Source organism: Mus caroli, unplaced genomic scaffold (genome assembly GCF_978045245.1).
Source record: "Mus caroli unplaced genomic scaffold, Mus_caroli_1 scaffold_12, whole genome shotgun sequence".
Classification (NCBI taxonomy): domain Eukaryota; kingdom Metazoa; phylum Chordata; class Mammalia; order Rodentia; family Muridae; genus Mus; species Mus caroli.
This window is the reverse complement of record NW_028227267.1, coordinates 17490243-17509831: the sequence shown is the minus strand read 5'-3', so window position 1 is coordinate 17509831 and position 19589 is coordinate 17490243. Positions and strand designations below refer to the sequence as shown.

General features: G+C 46.5%; 1 pseudogene across 1 annotated transcript; it reads left to right on the top strand.

Annotated features, from left to right (window-relative positions):
• Positions 1-3: 3 nt before the first annotated feature.
• On the top strand, positions 4-18774 carry LOC147001654 (disks large homolog 5-like; annotated as a pseudogene). Its single transcript, XR_015044765.1, has 8 exons — positions 4-201; positions 824-958; positions 10641-10796; positions 12073-12208; positions 12880-13052; positions 14281-14401; positions 17086-17102; positions 18576-18774. The product of XR_015044765.1 is annotated as a disks large homolog 5-like (transcript).
• Positions 18775-19589: the final 815 nt, after the last annotated feature.

Sequence of the window (19589 nt, the reverse complement as noted above, 5' to 3'; positions counted from 1 at the left end):
AAATTGAGTCTTTACTTTCCAAACCCTGCCCAGGAATATCTCATTCCTTCCTCAAAAACCCCTATTCAGCAATATGAGAAAGCAAACAGTGAGAAATCACACCAGGGTGAGTGTGGAGGATGAAGGTCACCTGTACCATCATCTACAGCTGCTTGGAAGCACATCCAGGAAGTACCAGCAGGGCTTGTTGCAATGTGAAACGTGAGTTAGGGGATACCGTCAGATAAACCATATGCTTAACTTTTAAAAATTGCTCCAAGATGCCTTAGCAAGTAGAGAATTCAGTCATCATGGCATTGGCATCAGTGTGATGAACTGTTGGCAAAGGAAACTGAAATAGTGGTGCCACCAAGAAAAAAGCCCTTGGGCCCAGTGTGGTGCTTTCCCCCTCTGCACCAAAGATACCAAATCAGGACTGGTTACAGGCCTACATTAGCTCCTCTTTGTAATCCTAGCTCTTGTGAGTAGAAGCAGGTTCATCTAAGCTGAACGTAAACCTGCAAAGCCGGGTTGTGGACAGCTTGGAACACATGAGAATGTGTCTCAAAAAAACTAAACAAAAGCCTGTCCTACCTCCAAGGCCTCACCCACCAATCCTTTTCTTCTGAGAGCAACTTACCATTCTCCCTACCACACTTATGCTCTAGAAAGATGGAGAGAGGGGAAGTGGAAATGATCTTTCTAGCATAAGGACCTCGATCTTGTCTTACCTTAACTTTACACTGAGAACAAATGAAAGTTTCGCTCACCATCTGAATTTCTGAGTATTATCCACTGCTGCTAGCATAGTAATATGTTTATGACAAATTCTGCCTTCCCTAAGTGAATCTGTGTCAGCAGCCAGTGTCACCTACTGAGGCCAACCCCACTGATCCCTTCAAGGGGCAAGACAGAAGTCACCAGGGACACTCTACTTCCTTGGCCAGAGATTACAGCAAGATGACCAACTGTGAACCTGGTAGGCTAAATTTTTTATTAAATTTATTTATTTATTCTCTTTAAAACCCAATGTCAGCTCTTCCTTTCTTTCCTGTACCCCCTCATACAAGTCCTCCCCCCATTCCATTTAGAATGGGAAGCCTCCTCTGGATTTTAACCCCTCATGCTCTCTACCCTACCCCCACATCCTCCATCTCCCTTCCCTGCACATCAGGTTACTGCTGCACTAAGCACATCCTTTCCCACTGAGGCCAGACAAGGTGGTCCATTTAGGGATGACACTACTATCATTAGTAGTGTCAGGGATTGGTTCTTGCCCACAGAATGGGTCTCAATATGAGGCATCCATGGGTTGTCCATTCCTCAGTCTCTGCTCTATCTCTGTGTGCATATCTTGTAGGCAGGACACATCTTGGGTTGAAGGCTCTGTGCGTGGGACACTCTCCTTATCTTTCCACTGGGAGTGCTTCATGATTCCAGGAAGTGGCCACTGCAGCATCCATATCCCCTGCTGCTAAGAATCTCAACTAGAGTTGCTCCCTTAGACTCTCTATGATCTTGCCCCATCCCAGGTGTCTGGCACATCCTAGAGATTGCCTCCTGCACCCCAGCCAATCTCCCTTCACTCTCCTCTGTTCTCCCTACAAATGATCTTTTTGCCCTGCCCTGCCCTGCCCTACCCTGCCCTGCACTGCTCCACTCCCACTCCCGTCTCTGGTGGACTACTTAACCACACATGATATCCCCATACCCACCCTTCAGACTTCAGTATAGGATGGAGTTCAGGTACCTCCATTCCTGACGAGTACTTTGGTATACTACCCCATGGCCCAGATTTGTTATCAGACTCAGTGTAGACACGCAACTGCTGCTCTCAGTCAGAGGTGACCCGTGACAGTAATTAGATGACAGTAATATATCTACGTGAGTACATCAGGGAAAACATCCTGCATAACTGAGGAGTGGATAACCAGCACTGTGTCCTGGCCTACGTGGGCCTAGACCTGGCTCACAGGCCAGGTAGGTGTGGGCACAACTTGGGATTCTTGGCAGGGACAGAGTGAGGCAGAATGGCACTGAGCAGGCTGAGCCACAGTGCTGACACACCTCAGTTTAGGTAACAGACAGATTCTCAGTTCCTCATCTAAGGAGCTCCTGTTGAGACCATGGACCATGTTTGGCCATGGGATGTCATACAGACATCTGTTCTAGTAACATAAAGTTGTTCCATTCAGCTGCACTTAGGGCAAGGAGCCAAGGTCAGGAATGCTGACCTCTTGTCATAATCTATGTGACAAGAAACATGTAGAATTTATCTGTGCTGAAGACCTCCTGATTGGTCTCAGGCCCCTAATGGCCATGTGCAACAGCTTCAAGAGCCCAGTTCTCATGTTTATTGGGATTCCTATGATGATGTATTATACATTTGTCCGGAAACAACCAGAACTGTGGACAGAGAGCTGTATTTAAGTAGAGAAGGGAACATCACTGTCTGGTGATTGCAAATTTGGCATCTGAAACCCAGCTAAACCAAACCTCACATGGCTAGGCTTGGCTCATCACTTTCCTTCCCATGTGTACAAGGGGGTGGACAAGGAGCCCTGTTTCTGAAAAAACAGTGTCGGCATCAGCCCAGCAGGTCAAAGGAGTCTGATTCAACTCTGTCAGTCCTCAGTAACAGAAGTCAAAACACAGGAGATAGATTTAAGAAACTATTCAGACATCAGGAACCCTGCACTTGTTCAGGAGAAGGTGAGTTTGCCATCTGCCTTCCTTAGCCTAGTTCTTTAAAGAGAAGATAACAATGGAGCCGGAAGTGCAGGGCCTTGGGTACCAGTGCCCTGTACATACCACTCAGAAGACTTCCATTGACTTCCAGCAGGTATAGGTCCAGAATGCATCTCCTGGCTTCACTTGGTCTTTCTTTTTACTTTATTTTTTAATTGATTATTTTGCTTATTTATTTATATGTTTTGTTTTTATTTTTAGAAAGAGTTTGTCTTTATAGCTCTGACTCCCTGGAACTCATTCTGTAGACCAAGCTGCCCTGAAACTCCCAGTGTCTCTGCCTCCAGAGTGCCCGGATTAAAGGCCTGTACCACAATATACAGTGAGAGCTAATGTTGGGCTAGAGTGTTCTAGGTCTTGAAACATCAGCAATTGCCAAGTGGGATGGGGGACACAGGATGTCATAGAGCTGTAATGGTATCAGAGATACTTGATGTCCATGTCCTGGTATCTAACAGATTTGCTCTGGGTATACTCTGAATCTTAGACTCTTCACCCTAGTTTCTGCTCATTTTATCCTTGACTTCATTGGTGCTTTTAAGACAGGCTCTCACTGGGTAGCCTTGATTGGCCTCAATGTGCAGAATAGGCTGGCATGGAACTCACAGGTATCTGCTTGCCTCTGCTTCCTGTTTCCTGGGATTAAATGCATGAATCATTCAGACTGGCTGTTCATCCACTCATCTATCTATCTATCTATCTATCTATCTATCTATCTATCTATCTATCCATATTTACCCTGTGTCTCCCAATTTTCAGTGGTAATTGGATATTAAATAATGTTCAGTGCCTCTCCAGGAGGCATGACCACAGACCACCCTCTGCCACAATATCCGAACACCTCAACCAACAGAAACTTCAAGCAGCTATTTGTGGTAACAGGAGAGGCAGATGGTTACCAGTGTAGTCTCATAGCCAATGGGACAGTGCAGCTACCAAGGACATGAAGCCTTTCATTTATACCCAAATGCTGTCCCAAGGTGGGTACTTCTTTTACAAGACCAAGAAGCTAATACTAGAAACAATTTAGGTACTTGTAGCCAAGAAAAGATGCCAAACATGCACAAGACCCACACAAGACAGGTGTAGCAACATCATTTTGTGTGAGGGAGGGCTTCATGAAGCTCTGTGTGAGGATTCATATGCAGGTAGTGGTGGTACGGCACCAAGAAGGACATATTCTTCAATGGTGTAAACAGTGGCAAGGTCCCCATGTCCCTGTAACAAACCCTTGCCTCACCCCTGCCCTTGTGTGCAGTCCATTTGAAACTCATTGGGTCTTTAAACAGATAACATGAGAATAGGACAAGTTGGGAAGAGGAAGGGAATGAGCAGGAGGGAGTCAGTAAGACACCGTAAATGGAGGTGACTCCAACAAAACCACATCAGCCACGTGCACAGAATGGCCACAGTGAAATCCCATGGCATACACAAGTAACATATGCTAAGTCAAGTATTTTTTAAAAAGTCAATGGCTCTTAAGGAACAGCAGCAGAGGTTGACCTCTGAGTTCCACATATGGAAGCACACCAGCATGAGTATGCAACCCACATGTACGTACAACACACTAACAGATATCAAACCTGTGTGGCAGGCACAGTGGAACAGCATATGCGTTAAAGTGAATCAGAACAGAGGAAGACACACTTGAGGCACCCTCCCCTTCAGGGGCGCCATTGTCACACATGGTATAGTTTTTTTGTTTTTTGATTTTTCTTTTTTTTTGGTTTGTTTGTTTGCGGAGGGGGGGGGGAGTTCCAGAGACTAGCAGATATTTACTCTGAATGTGGTCACAACCTCCAAGTTCTACCTCTATCTCCTAAAAGTTCTTTATAGCAGTATTAGCTTATCAAGAAAAGGTCATGGAAAACCTCACGCATTATAGTATGGGGAGGAATCAAGCACTCTCTGCAGCTTCTGCTACACCTGAGGAGCAAGGCATTTGTTAATCTCCCTCTCCCTCTCCCTCTCCCTCTCCCCCTCCCTCTCCCCCTCCCCCTCCCCCTCCCCCTCCCCCTCCCCCTCCCCCTCCTTCTTTTCCCCCTTTCCCTCTCCCTCTCCCCCTCCCTCCCTCTTTTCCCCCCTCTCCTTCTCCCTCTCTCCCTCTCCCTCCCTCTCTCTCCCTCTCCCCCCCCCGTGTGTGTGTGTGTGTGTGTGTGTGTGTGTGTGTGCGCATGCGAGTGTGTGTTTTGATAGGGATCATATTCAGAGTCCAGGCATGCTAGGCAGGCACTCTACCACTGACCTATGTCCCCAGTGCCACTCTCTGAAAACTGCAAAAAACTCAGCACAATAGTGGTTAGGGAAACAACCCCCAAGTCACCATGGGCATCCTGGTTTTGGTAATGACCAATTTTGCTGTAGAATAGGACTCGGGACATGGGAAAAGCCCTGTTGAAGCATTTCTATTACAAAAATGTCTGTGTTAAAAATTCTCACACTGGAAATTTGCCAAAACACCTGACTCCATCCATGCACGGAGGATTTTTGGTGGTGACAGTTCACTTGTGTCCAGGTCAGGCCTCATATCAGTGTGTTTTATCTGATATACCAGCTCTCTGGTTCTGTTTGCCAGACAGTGGATTAAAAGATCCCTGACAATGTGGAACTTGCCTTATCTCATACCTTATAGGTCACCAGGTCAGAGTAGAATCACCTATCCCCTGACGATGTGCAGGCTGACCACTGTGTGCTGGGTCTCATTGATGATATTTGTATGGGCAACCTCAAGGCCAGAGTGCCCAGAGTTTTCTCCATAAATTAGAGCTAGGAATGAACAGAACCATGCCATTCTGGGAGCTAGGCTCCATCCTCATACCCCCTCCCCCACCCCAGGCTGCACAGGCAGACTCTGCAGTAGAGACTGCAGGCTATAACCACAGAAGACACTTGCCACATCCTCAACACTGCAGAGAGGAGAGGATGTCTGATAACGTTTTCCTGTTATCAAAGGAATTTATTCCCTCCCCCAGGAGGGTTTTTCTCAATTCTGACTCTTCTAGTTGCCATCTTTTCACCGAAGTGGTTATTTGGAAACCCTCAAATGAATCACCCATTGTAGCTCATGCTAGAAGCACTTGGCTCTAGGTCTTGTGTTGGGGGCAAGGAGAGTTTTGCTTGTTTTGTTTTCCTATTTATTTATCTATTGACTTTATATCTCAATTGCTTCTTCCTTCTTCCCTTCCACCATCACACAGACCCTTCCCCTACCCCTCCCTTTCTTCTCTGAGACAATGGAACCCCACCATGGATATCCCCCTATTGTGGATTGGTTCTAATGCTGTTTGTGTTCATTTGGCTCCTAAAATTATGTGGGAACCAACATCTGCCTGTAAGACTCTGGGGGTCCCTGCCCCCAGTTGGCTTTGAGTGGCTGGAGCAGGCAGGAGTGAGGAGCATTTCTCGAGTTGTATGCCTGAGAACAGTGGCCCTGCACAGGCTCTGGCACAAACAGAAACCTGAAGTTCCTTAGGACTAGCTATGGAACGCCACACGCTGGCTCTTTATGGAAGTCTGAGACAGAGCACTCAGTGAAGAATCTGATCATCCCTGCAGCAGAGGCGTCTGTCTAGGTTCCTCCTGGAAACTCCCTAACCGATTGGATCCAGAGAACCCTTTTCACAGAAACGGAAAAACAAATTTAAGGGAGTAGAATCTGATCTTCTTAGGGGATGTTCCTAAATAAAAATGTAATTCCAGCCAAGTGTGATGGTGCACATCTGAAGATCCTATCACTTGGGAAGCAGACACAGGCAGATCTCTGTGAGTTCAAGGACAGCTTGCTCAGAACAAAGTAGAGAGCACAAAAGGGAGAAAAAATGGCTCAGACACGTGGAAAGACAAACATATGGCTTCCTGAATATGTCTACCACCACCTGTGTTCATTACAGAATGCTCAAGATGCAGCAACCCCTTGTCCCACCCGAGAGCCTCAGAAACAAGGCAGAGGAATGTGGCTGGTAAGCTGGCTCATGCTATTCTCAACCATCCCTACTAATGTTATCAAAAGGGAATCCTCACCTCCCCCAGGAGGGTTTTCTCAATTCTGCCCGTACTGGCTAGTTTTGTGTCAATTTGATTCAGGCTGGAGTTATCACAGAGAAAGGAGCTTCAGTTGAGGAGATGTCTCCATGAGATCCAACTGTAAGGCATTTTCTCAACTAGTGATCAAGGGGGAAAGGCCCCTTGTGGGTGGGACCATCTCTGGGCTGGTAGTCTTGGGTTCTATAAGAGCAAGCCAGGGGAGACAAGCCAGTAAAGAACATCCCTCCATGGCCTCTGCATCAGCTCCTGCTTTCTGACCTGCTTGAGTTCCAGTCCTGACTTCCTTTGGTGATGAACAGTAGTATGGAAGTGTAAGCTGAATAAACCCTTTCCTCCCCAACTTGTTTCTTGGTCATAATGTTTGTGCAGGAATAGAAACCCTGACTAAGACACTGCCCTTCACCAGGCGTGCATAATCCACATCTTCATCCTTGTCTAGCTGTGCTGTGATAATTGGAGTGCTGCAAGGAGGAGCAAGGATCAGCTCACAAGGAAGGGACCAGGACTGCCTGCATAGTGTGCTACTGTATTAAGTCTGAGTGCTACTCATAGCCATGAGGACTTTACTAGAACTCACTTCAGGGAGACCCACAACAAAGGACGTCACAGACCTCTCACTGAGACTGCCTAACTTCAGTGGGTGCCCACTTTAGGAAGAAGCCTTTACCTTCTGCTCCAGAGGGAACCAAGTCTTCATGCATTTCACCTCCCTATGCCCCTCCCCTGCAATACCTTGGCTCCTCTGACAACTATCATCATCTGTTCTCATGGTAGATAGCATCCCATCAACACAGGCCCTTGAAACAGATCTGAGCAGCCTGTAAGAGGCAAGTAGACCTCCAACCCCCTTGATATCCACCGCTGCTGGTCTATAACCAGGAGCAGCTATTTTTCATTTGATGGTTTTTCTTCTCCAAGACTTAGAGAATAGACAAAATAATTCTTACCCCTAAAAATCTCTAGTTCATCTGGTCTCAGGTCTTTTGAAAACTCACCTGAATCACTAAGGACTCACAGAGAATGACTAAAAAACAAAGCAGGAGAAAAATCAATCAGGGTCATTCTAGCATGGAATAATGGCACCAAAGAAATGAAATGTCTGCTAACCTAGTCCTCAATACTGCTAACTAGTTTAATATTTTCTCTTTCTTATAGTCATTTTAAAAAGAAACAAGATGACAGATCTGTTTTGACCCCAGTTTTGACTTGAGAAACTTTCTTAAAAACACACACACACAAACACTGATCAACACAGCAGACCTGCCCTCTGGACACCAGACACTTCCTAGTTGACAAATCACAGGCATTCATGAGTACAAGGACCACTGGTCCCAGGAAACAGACCATGGCACAGCTACCTGATGGCCTTGGAAGCGTTGATGATCTCTTTGATCCGAGGCACACCCAGGGTGATGTTCATGGAGGCTACTCCTGCAAAGAGGAATGTCTTCAGAGTCATCTGGGTGCCGGGCTCACCAATGCTCTGTGCACAGAGTGCACCTACCGCAGAGCCTGGCTCCATCTGTGCTCTAGAAGAAAAGGCACAAAAGCAAATATGACACAACAAAGAAAGGGCCATCAACAGTGCTGGGACAGGCTTCTAGTTACTGCCTCTTAAAGGAAAATATGTAGATTCTGTTGGGTTTAGGATGGAAATCTCATGGGCCAGGCAGTGTTTGTGCCAGAGGAAGGGGCTGGCACAGGCTAGGAACAAGTGTCATCAGGGGAGTAAGAGGGGCAGAGGGGCAGACAATATGACTAAATTCTGTGTGATAAGCTTGTGATATATACAGGGCTGGTGTCCACTGTGTGGAGAAGTTGGAAGTGGTCTGTTCTTACTGTGTAATGAAGTGGGTCAGAAGGATGAAATCTGCCATACTAAATGTAGAGTTTTCTTATGGGTACAAGACATTCAGGAAATTCTTTTGCAAGTCCTTTCACATTTAAGAGCATCCAGCCTAGGGTCCCACTGGAGAACATAGGTACAAGGCACAAACTGCCCATAGCCTGGCACTGGTGCTGGAGCAGTGTGCTTAGTTTTTATTTTTAGCCTGACTTGACTTACAGTCATCTGGGAAGAATACATCTCAGTGAGGAGTATTCTAGATCAGGTTGACATTAGCATGTCTCTTGCTTACTTCCTGTACAAGCAGACTCCAGGCTTGGAGCCTATACATACTTAGAGCTCTAAAGACTTGAACCTAAGCCTGGAGTTGGTAGCACACATCTTTTAATCTGTCTCAAAATATCAAAAATAAGCACAAAGACAGACTCACCCCTTCTAGAAGTTAATGGTGGAAGCCTCCTCTGTCTGGTACCCAAGACCCTGCATTTCCAGCCCCATTGTCATCCTTTCTTCTTCGCACTAGGGTGAGGAAGGCAGGTGACAATCTCACCGGTGATCTACTGATTGTATATATGTTCCTTTCTGTCTAAGCAGTTTCTCAAAGAAATTCAATCTCCTGCCTTTTGACTCCTCTCGCAGAGGACTAGCTGAGCTGAATTGGCCTTCAGTACCTGCTGAGCTGTGGCAGGCATTGTCCTTCCAGAGACAATGCCCCCATGAAGTAATCCCTTCTCTGGACATTCTATTAAATCCTGCAGAGCTCTTTGCATCTCTTATGATATCACGATGGTTGTAGCAACACCAGCTATCCTTAGGGCATCCATTCAGTGCCTACAGGGTTCATCTATAGATATGTTGGCAAAACCGAGGAGTCTACTTAAGAGAGAATGGGTAGCAGAGAGAGATCAGAGAGAGGCAGAAGAAAGCTGGACTTTCTCAATATAAAACAGAAAAAAAAAAAAAAAGACATGGTGCTGAGGAAGGCACAGTGAGTCCCGGACAGAAGCTGTGGCTCTTCCTGGAGGAGCTGGACTTGGGCTGAGTCTTCCAGTAATGGGGCACAGGAAGTAGAGCCTCTGGAAAGCAAATGAAGTTCCCTGCTTATCGTAACTACTCAAAGTGAAGAATTCCAGAGCATTAGTCTGTCTGTCCCCAAAGCCAGGAGCTCACATGGCTGAAACTGCTGTGCTGGGAGATTCTTGCTTTAACTCTAAATGGAACTTGGGCTTGTAACTTGGGTACAAACAGAGACCATCAGGAGGCAGGAAGGGGAACTAATGTGTCCCCATCTCAAGACAGGGCATTAGTGCACTTCAGTGCCCACAGGGATTCCCTTAGGTACCGTGGCTGTCTGACACTAGTAACAGGGAGAGAAAAGTTCTCCTGGTCAAGACCTTATGGTCTCAGGCTCTACAGAAGAATTCCTCTGATTACCTCTCACTGGCAGTGGCCCCCTTAGCTTTCTGAATCCACAGTTGGGGTACCAGGGACTTCTTTAGTGTAAACAACTGTCAGAAGCATTGGACCAAGACTGGATTTTTATTGCCAGCTCAGGGTGTTCTGGATTTTCAGTGGTCACTCTGGTGAGCGTGTTCACCCCCTGCATGACTTTTTAATCCAGTCATGGGCCTAGAGAACAAGGCAGGAGATCTGGGCATCTCCTCAGTACCTGAATGCTTATGGACTGTGCCATTTTTCTCCTGGCTTCTAAAACCACAGACTTGAAGCCTCTGAAGCCAAATGGCCCCTTGTGCAGTTGTTAATAAGCAGAGAGGACATCTGTGTGGTAATCATGAGCATGTGTAGGGAGGCAGAGGAAACACCTGGATGCTTTGATAGTGCCCTCTCTACAGAGTGATCGGAGAGCTGAGATCCACACAGGAGGCATCACAAGCCTGAGCCGAAATCTTTGGGGTGTCACTAGGTTGCAGGCATGCTCTCTTTCTGTTTGGGCTTCAGGGTGGTCTGTCCATCCTCTATGCCTTGTCACTATGCAAGTTCACTTGTGGTCATTCACCGACAGGGGCTGCTGGTGAGCCATCATCCTCCCCAACCCTCTTCACCGAAAACCAGGTAAATAAGGAAATGGAGAGGCTGATCCTTCAGTTGCAGCTACTGACCAGCAGGAGAAATGAACTACAAGATCACCTGGTCCTCACCACTGAAGGATCCTTGGACAGTAGGTATTTGTTGTTTCAAATGGGTTCTAGGCGGCTACACCTCCAGGGTGTCCCTGGGCCCTACCTCATGGTCCTAAATGCTTCTTGGAGAAGAGGCAGAACCTTTAGCTTGGGCAGTAGTGACATGGGTGCAGGTGCTCTTTCAATCCTCCACAAACTGGAGCCTGTGATCTGAGTGACAGTACTTGGGGATTGAAGCAGAGGAGAGTTCCCAGCGTGCATTTGTAAAGGCCTTGACAGGTGGTGGATTGTATGAGATTCTAGCTGTTGTGAGTTTGTGGTGAGTCTTCTAGTTGCCTGGCAGGAGACTGAGAGTTGAAAGGACTCCTGGTAGGACCTGGCCCTAGGTTTTCTCTACGAGTGCCTGACTACAAGGCCTGGGGTCATCACTGTTCCTACTAATCCTTGTGCCTTCTACTCTGAGATGATCCTGCTCCATCATTTCTTCAGCATCCCTTGGTGTGTTCTCTCTCTCTCTCTCTCTCTCTCTCTCTCTCTCTCCCTTCCCACCTCTCTCCCATGTGAGCAGATAGTCTGTGGTGGGGCCTGAGGATTTACCCCAGTTTCAAGGTGACACCAGTGCTGAGGTCTCGGAGCCCCACGTATAGCAGCACTGCTTTGGTCTATAAGCTCACTGTCGGCACATTGGAATCCCTTGGGAAGATTTTTTGTTTTTTTTTGTTTTGTTTTGTTTTGTTTTTAAAGATTTATTTATTTATTATATGTAAGTACACTGTAGCTGTCTTCAGACACTCCAGAAGAGGGCGCCAGATCTCGTTACAGATGGTTGTGAGCCACCATGTGGTTGCTGGGATTTGAACTCCTGACCTTCGGAAGAGCAGTCGGGTGCTCTTACCCACTGAGCCATCTCACCAGCCCCGGGAAGTTTTAAAGATTCCTAATGTTGGGTATCATCCCAACATTATGTGCAACATCTAACTGTGCAGTAATAGTTACCCTAGATCCAATAGGATCTAGAATCCCTGTTGTGAAAACAGGAGAAATGTCATCCCAAGTTTTGGTGAGCCAAGAACTGTGGCATAGGCTCCTGAGAACGTAAAGGGCTAGACTGCCCCTCTGGGCCTGCTGAGTAAGCTCGTGCAGTCAGAGCATGCTCCATGTGAACACACAGCCTCTGCTGGCCTGGAGTCAGGTTTTTATAAGCACCAGGATGTCAGGGTGTGGCATCTTCCTGCCTTGGGTAGTCCAGGACACAGCTTTGATCCTTGAGGCCTATGTTCACCGGGTCCTTTCCTCCTTGGTTCGGTACCTACCATAAACCAAATCCTTTCTAAGAGAAACTGAAGTTGGGGCATAAGAAGGTCATATCTGACCTGCGGAACTTGGAGAATGAGAATACTCAGGCCTCGGAGACCTTCAAGGAGCTTGACAAGGGGATGGGCTTCTCTCAGTAAGGGCCTGTGGGGGCCCCAGCCATGGTGGAATGGCCATTTCTGACTTTGTTTCTGGACTAAAGAGTTTTAAGTCCCCAGGTCTGGTTCTAGGCTTTCTGCCCCTTAGCCATCAGCCTGCCTTATGGTTCTAGGATGTGTGCCTCTTAGACTCAATTTAGCTAAGTATGAAAGAGACTGTTAACCCCTCACAATATTATCCTGCCAGCCTCAGGAACATGTAGATAGAAACATGATTTACTCCATGAGAGCGGTTTCAGGCAGCCCGGAGCCTGTGGGACCTAGGCAGGGTTTTACAGAGCTGATCGTTATGGAACAAGTGGATAGAATGCCCTCCCCTTGGTTCTCCTGTCCTACCTTGAGGACATGTGCTCCGTACATGCTGCCATTTCCTATTACCATGGGCAGTTAAGGACGGGGGTGGGAGGACTCCTCTTGTTCTTGGAGGTACATAGATTTCTCTTGGGTTTGGTATTTTCAGTACTGGTTGGATCCTTTCTGGAATTAGCTGTTCTCTTATTTCCATCATCTGAGTGCAGCTGTCATGGTTGTAGTGTGCTCTTTTCCTTGGTCTTCCTGGGAACCTGGAGCCTGCTGGGGTTGCTGGGGCCTGGAGGTACAATGACAGGAAGAGACTGATAGCCCCTTTCTGTACAGAGGGTGTTTCCAGCAACCTCCATAGCTGGCTCCCGCTGGAGCAGACTCAGATAAAGAAAAAGGGGGATGTGCTGAGGCAGGAGAACAAGAAAGTGCAGGGCAACTGGGCTCTGCTGCAAAGCACTTTAGGGACTTGAAGATGATCTGTAAGGACCAACAGGAGGAGACCAGTGACCACCAGACCCAGTAACACTGGGTAGGGTAGGCAGCTGGGTCAGGCAGGCTAGTGTCTGGCACCATTTGCCCTTGGTTCTGTCTCTGTGCTCATCCACACACCTGTGCTTTCACCTATTACCTGTCGAATCCCAACTCACAACCAGCCCCCCACCTCACATAATATGTTTAGTTATCTGTCTATGTACAATTGTTCTGGGAAGTTATCCTCTTACAAGAAACTGCAGTCCAGTGAGGGAGACAGATGAATAATGTGTCACACACCTACACGTGCTCATGATATGTGGAGTGCTATGCACAGAGCTTCGAGGGAGTGAGTTCTGGATCCTGTGAGTCATTTGCATGGCAGGGGTCATGTGATATCACAGGCAGGAAGCAGGTTGCAGGAAGAGCCCAGTGCAAATTCCAAATTCCAACATCTCATTGCTACTTATTTGGGTGGCCTGTGGTCTTCTCCTTTCTTCCTGTAACCCAAGAAGGTCTCTTCTCTTTGACCAGCTCTTGGTTCACACTGATGGAACCCTGAGTAGCAGCTTGTCAGCCCTGTGTTTTTCTGAATGGTGCTGTAGAGTTCTCCCATCCTGAAGCTCACACTCTGGATCTGACTTGATAACAAGAGATGCGGGAAGGGCTTTTTAAAGTCTGGGGGCCAGAATGGGAGACTTGGTGTGTCAGAGGAAAACTTTCCTACTCTACCTTAACACAGTCTGGCCAAGCAGAGCATGTTTCCAACAGGAGTTTTCATCCTCAAGAGAAGTCTAACAGTTCTGAACCTCTTCTGAAAGAGCTGCTGTGTTTATGTAGTATGTGGCTGCTTTATGCTTGTTTTTTCTTTTTCTTTTTTTGTTTTTTTTCGAGACAGGGTTTCTCTGTGTAGCCCTGGCTGTCCTGGAACTCACTTTGTAGACCAGGCTGGACTCGAACTCAGAAATCTGCCTGCCTCTGCCTCCCAAGTGCTGGGATTAAAGGTGGCGCCACCACACCTGGCTTGTTTTTCTCTGTGTATGTTGGTGTAGTGTAAGCATGAGGGTGGTATGATAGATTATGCATGCATGCAATGGCTAGCAGAGACTACTGGGTTTCTTTCTTTTTAGCCTCTACCTTGAAACCGGCTTTCTTACTTTCCTACAAGCTTGCTGTCTTGGCTAGCCCGGATTGCCTAGCAAGCTCTTGCTCTCCTTTGTACGTGCTTGCCCTTGTGTGAGAGTGTATCCATGCCTCTGCTCAACCCTCCACTAAGAACAAACTCCTTTAAGGAACAGAAGCAGGAAAGACTTAAGAGAAGACTTCAGTACCTGCTAAAGCAGAGGGAGCTGCTCACCCAAGAAGAGGACTCAGCAGAAAAGCTGCAGATTCACTTTGTCTTCCAGATGAAACAGGAACCCGGGTTGCTGTGAGCCAAGTGGGACTCCTGTGCCTGTGATCTCTGTCTTTCACAGGCTTCACTCACCAGTAATGCTAAGAGCCACAGCCTGGGAAAAAACACCACAGAGTATTGTGCTGGCCCAGGCAACAACGTCTGTCCGGGAAACAGTATTCTTGATACTCAGTGACGTGTTGTGAGTCCTGTCTGAGCACTCTGGTATGTAGACCGTTCTTAAGTTCACAGAGATCTGCCTGGTTTTGCCTGCCAGTTGATAGGATCTCAAGGTGTGCACCATCAAGCCTGGCTGAAATTACGTTTTTATTTCGGAACATCACCTATAGAGTTCAGATCCCACCCTTGAACATTGCTTTCTGCAGTGTTTATCCATTTCTTTGAAAAGGGTTCTCTGGATACAATAGTTAGTTAAGGAGTTTCCAGGATGAAGCCAAGCAGATGCCTCTGTTGCAGGAATGATCAGATCCATTCCTGGTGTACTCTACAACAGACTCCCATGCAGAGCCAGGATGCACTTTTTCAGCTCTAGTCCCAAGGAAAATTCACATTTCTATTTTTTTCATTGTATCATTTTCTTTTTCTTTTTCTTTGATATTTTCTTTATTTACATTTCAAATGTTATCCCCTTTCCTAGTTTTCTCTCCGAAAATCCTCTATCCCCTCCTCCCTCCCCCTGCTCCCCATCCCACTCACTCCTGCTCCCTGGTCCTGGCATTCCCCTATACTGGGGCATAGATTTTTCACAGGACCAAGGGCCTTGCCTCCCATTGATGACCAACTCTACTACATATGCAACTAGAGGCTTGAGTCTCTCCATGTGTTTTCTTTGATTGGTGGTTTAGTCCCAGGGAGCTCTGGGGGTTACTGGTTAGTTCATATTGTTGTTCCTCCTAGGGGGTTGCAAACCCCTTCAGCTTCTTGGGTACTTTCTTTAGCTCATTCATAGAGACCCTGTGCTCCATCCAATGGATGACCATGAGCATCCACTTGTGTATTTGCCAGGCACTGGCAGAGCCTGTCAGGAGACAGCTACATCAGGCTCCTGTCAGCAAAATCTTGTTGGCATCTGCAATAGTGTCTGGGTTTGGTGGTTGTTTATGGGATGGATCCCCCAGGTAGGGCAGTATCTGGATGGTCCTTCCTTCAGTCTCTGCTCCAACTTTGTCTCTGCAATTCCTTCCGTGGGTATTTTGTTCCCCCTTCTAAGAAGGACCAAAGTATTCACACTTGGGTCTTCCTTCTTCTTAAGCTTCATGTGGTCTGTGAATTGTGTCTTGGATATTCTGAGCTTTTGGGCTAATATCTACTTATCAGTGAGTGCATATCATGTGTGTTCTTTTGTGATTGGGTTACATCACTCAAGATGATATCCTCCAGATCCATCTATTTGTCTAAGAAATTCATGAATTCATTGTTTTTAATAGCTGCATAGTACTCCATTGTGTAAACGTACCACATTTCTGTATCTATTCCTCTGTTGAGGGACATCTGGGTCCTTTCCAGCTTCTGGCTATTATAAATAAGGCTGCTATGAACATAGTGGAGCATGTATCCTTATTACAAGTTGGAGCATCTTCTGGGTGGGTATATGCCTAGGATTTTTCTTTTCTTTTTTAAATTAATTTATTTTTTGATTGGATATTTTCTTTATTTACATTTCAAATATTTTCTCTTTTCCAGCTCTCTCCTTCAGAAATCCCCTTTCCCATCCCCCCTCCCACTGCCTTTATGAGAGTGCTCCCCCACCCACCCACCCACTCCTGGCCTCCCGCACTGGCATTCCCCTCGAACATTCTCAGGTCCAAGGGCCTCTCCTCCCACTGATGTCCAACAAAGCCATCCTCTGCCACATATGTGGCTAGCATCATGGGTTACTCCATGTGTACTCTTTTTTTTTTTTTTTAAAGATTTATTTATTTATTATATGTAAGTACACTGTAGCTGTCTGTCTTCAGACGCACCAGAAGAGGGCATCAGATCTCATTACGTGTGGTTGTGAGCCACCATGTGGTTGCTGGGATTTGAACATCGGACCTTTGGAAGAGCAGTCGGGTGCTCTTACCCACTGAGCCATCTCACCAGCCCCCCCATGTGTACTCTTTGTTTGATGGTCCAGTTCCTGGAAGCGCCAAGGGATCTGTCCTGTTAACATTGTTGCTCCCTCCATGGGGCTGCACACCCCCCTCAGCTCCTTCAGTCCCTTCTCTAACTGCTCCATCAGGGACCCCCGAGCTCAGTCCAATGGTTGGCTGGAAGCTTCCGCCTGTGTCTTTGTCATGCTCTGGCAGAGCCTCTCAGGAGACAGCCATATCAGGCTTCCATCAGCAAGCACTTCCCAGCATCCACAATAATGTCTGAGTTTGGTAGCTGTATATGGGATGGATTCCCAGGTGGGGCAGTCTCTGGATGGCCTTTCCTTCAGTCTCTGCTCCATACTTTGTTTCTGTATCTCCTCCCATGGGTATTTTGTTCCCCCTTCTAAGCAGAACTGGTCTTCCTTCTTCTTGAGCTTCATGTGGTCTGTAAATTGAATCTTGGGTATTCTGAACTTTTGGGCTAATATTAACTTATCAGTGAGCGCATACCATGTGTGTTCTTTTATGATTGGGTTACCTCATTCAGGATGATATATTCAAGCTCCACAAGCTCCACAAGCTCCACAAGCCTGTGAATTTCATGAAGTCATTTTTAATAGCTGAGTAGTATTCCATTGTGTAAATATACCTCATTTTCTGTATCCATTCCTCTGTTGAGGGACATCTGGGTTCTTTCCAGCTTCTGGCTATTATAAATAAGGCTGCTATGAACATAGCGGAGCATGTGCTCTTACTACATGTTGGAGCATCTTCTGGGTATATGCCCAGGAGTGATATAGCTGGGTTCTATATCACTATATAATAGTATTGTGTCCAATTTTCTGAGGAACCACCAGACTGATTTGCAGAGTGGTTGTACCAGCTTGCAATCCCACCAGCAATGGAGGAATGTTCCTCTTTCTCCACATCCTCGCCAGCATCTGCTGTCACCTGAGTTTTTTATCATGACCATTCTGAGTGGTGTGAGGTAAAATCTCAGGGTTGTTTTGATTTGCATTTCCCTGATGACTAAGGATGTTGAACATTTCTTTAGGTACTTCTCATTTCTTCAATTTTCCTTAGTTGAGAATTCTCTGTTTAGCTCTATTCCCCATTTTTTATTAAATAGGGTTATTTGTTTCTCTGGAGTCTAACTTCTTGAGTTCTTTGTATATATTAGATATTAGCCCTCTATCTAGGATTGGTAAAGGTCTTTTCCCAGTCTGTTGGTTGCCATTTTCTCCTATCGACAGTGTCCTTGGCCTTACAGAAGCTTTGCAATTTTATGAGGTCCCATTTGTCGATTCTTGATCTTAGAGCATAAGCCATTGATGTTCTGTTCAGGAACTTTCCCCCTCTGCCCATGTGTTCAAGGCTTTCCCCCACTTTCTCTTCTATTAGAGTCAGTGACTCTGGTTTTATGTGGAGGTCCTCGATCTACTTGGACTTGAGCTTTGTACAGGAAGATAAGAATAGATCAATTTGCATTCTTCTACATGTTGACCGACCGCCAGTTGAACCAGCACCACTTGTTGAAAATGCTGTTCAGGTTTCTATTTAGTGCCTGGACCTGTGCAGAGCCATTGTTCTCAAGCACTCAGTTCAAGAAATGCTGCTCCAGCCTTGCAGGCTCTGTCTTGCATGTTGATTGGGTGCAAGGTATGCCCTGAGCAGGAGGACTGAGTTAGCCTCATGTTAAGGTGCCCAGGTTGCAAGGCTGTGTCATGTGTACGTACAAAATAAAGTGGTCTTTCAGCAAATCATCATAAAGAATGTGTATATTGCTCATGTACTGTTGACTATGATATGTCACCTTTATAAAATGATAGCCCAGGATTGTAAGGAAAAGTTTCATTCTTTCCCATAGAACAGAGAATATATAGTACTTCTTTCAAATTCTGACTTGGGGTTAAGGCTGAGAAAAGTTCTAGGCCCAGCCACTCTGTGATTCTTTTTCTTAGGGATACAATCAGTGACTGCAATCAAAAGATCCGTGTTGAGTGACCAGTACAGTTGAGTGGTGGGAGGTAGCAGCCTGAGAGCTAACATGGCAGGTACCTAACTGCCTTCCTCTCCCAGGTCTGAGAAACTGCAGCATTCGATGGAACTGGCTACAGCCCAGGAAGAGAGTGTCCTGCAGAAAGACGTGCTGCATCAAGAGCCCCCTGCTGACCCTGGTAACCACAGAATCCCTTGGATGGATTGTCTTCCTCAAATGTGGTTTCCTCATTGTGAATAAGCCCTAACTTTATCTAGCCAGTGAGCCAACTATGCTGTTTCTGGTCCTGATTTTCTTTCCTTTTCTGGCAACACCTCTGGAGAGAACTGAGGAGACCAACAGAAGTCAGAGACCACTTCAAAGAATGACATTCTCTACTCTGGGATCAAGGCCTTCTCTGGAAAAGACACTCCCTTTGTACTGTGAACTCAACAATGAAATAAATACCAACTGACCTGCAGGTGATGCAGCCCCAATCTGACCTATGAGTCTGTTGGCTTCTTCTTCCACAAGAAAAGAAAGCATCAAAAATAAGCTTGAGGTACAAAACAAATGGAGACAAGAATTACTCAGAACACCAGCAAGTGGTCCCAGTGGGGGACACAATAACATGGAGGGAGGATATGTTGGTGAGCAAGAGTTACTCTGTCAGTTTACTGTCCAGGGCTTTGGCCGCTAACTGAGTCCTCAGCCCCCCACCCCCATATGTAATGGGAAATCAGACATGAAACACTTTATTGATGTCATGCTGTTATCCAGACAGACCACACCCAAAAGCATAGGGTTCTCTCTCCAGTGCAGTGCTGCCGCAGACTCCACAACAGGCAGAAGCATTGCTGAAGATGAGATGCTACAGATATAACAGCAGTCTTCTTTCCTCCTGTTAGTCATTTGTTCTTACACAAGGAGGTCCACTGGGGAATCTCAGTTTCACACCTGGAGTAAAGTGACTGACTGGTCCTGAGAAAGGATTTGTACAGAATATGTCAGGGTCACCTATTGCTCTGTTTGGATAGCAGTTGCTCCCTATGAATTTCTTGGGTCTTGAATAAGGATATAGAGGCATATGCTAATTGAAAGAACCAAAGCATGGC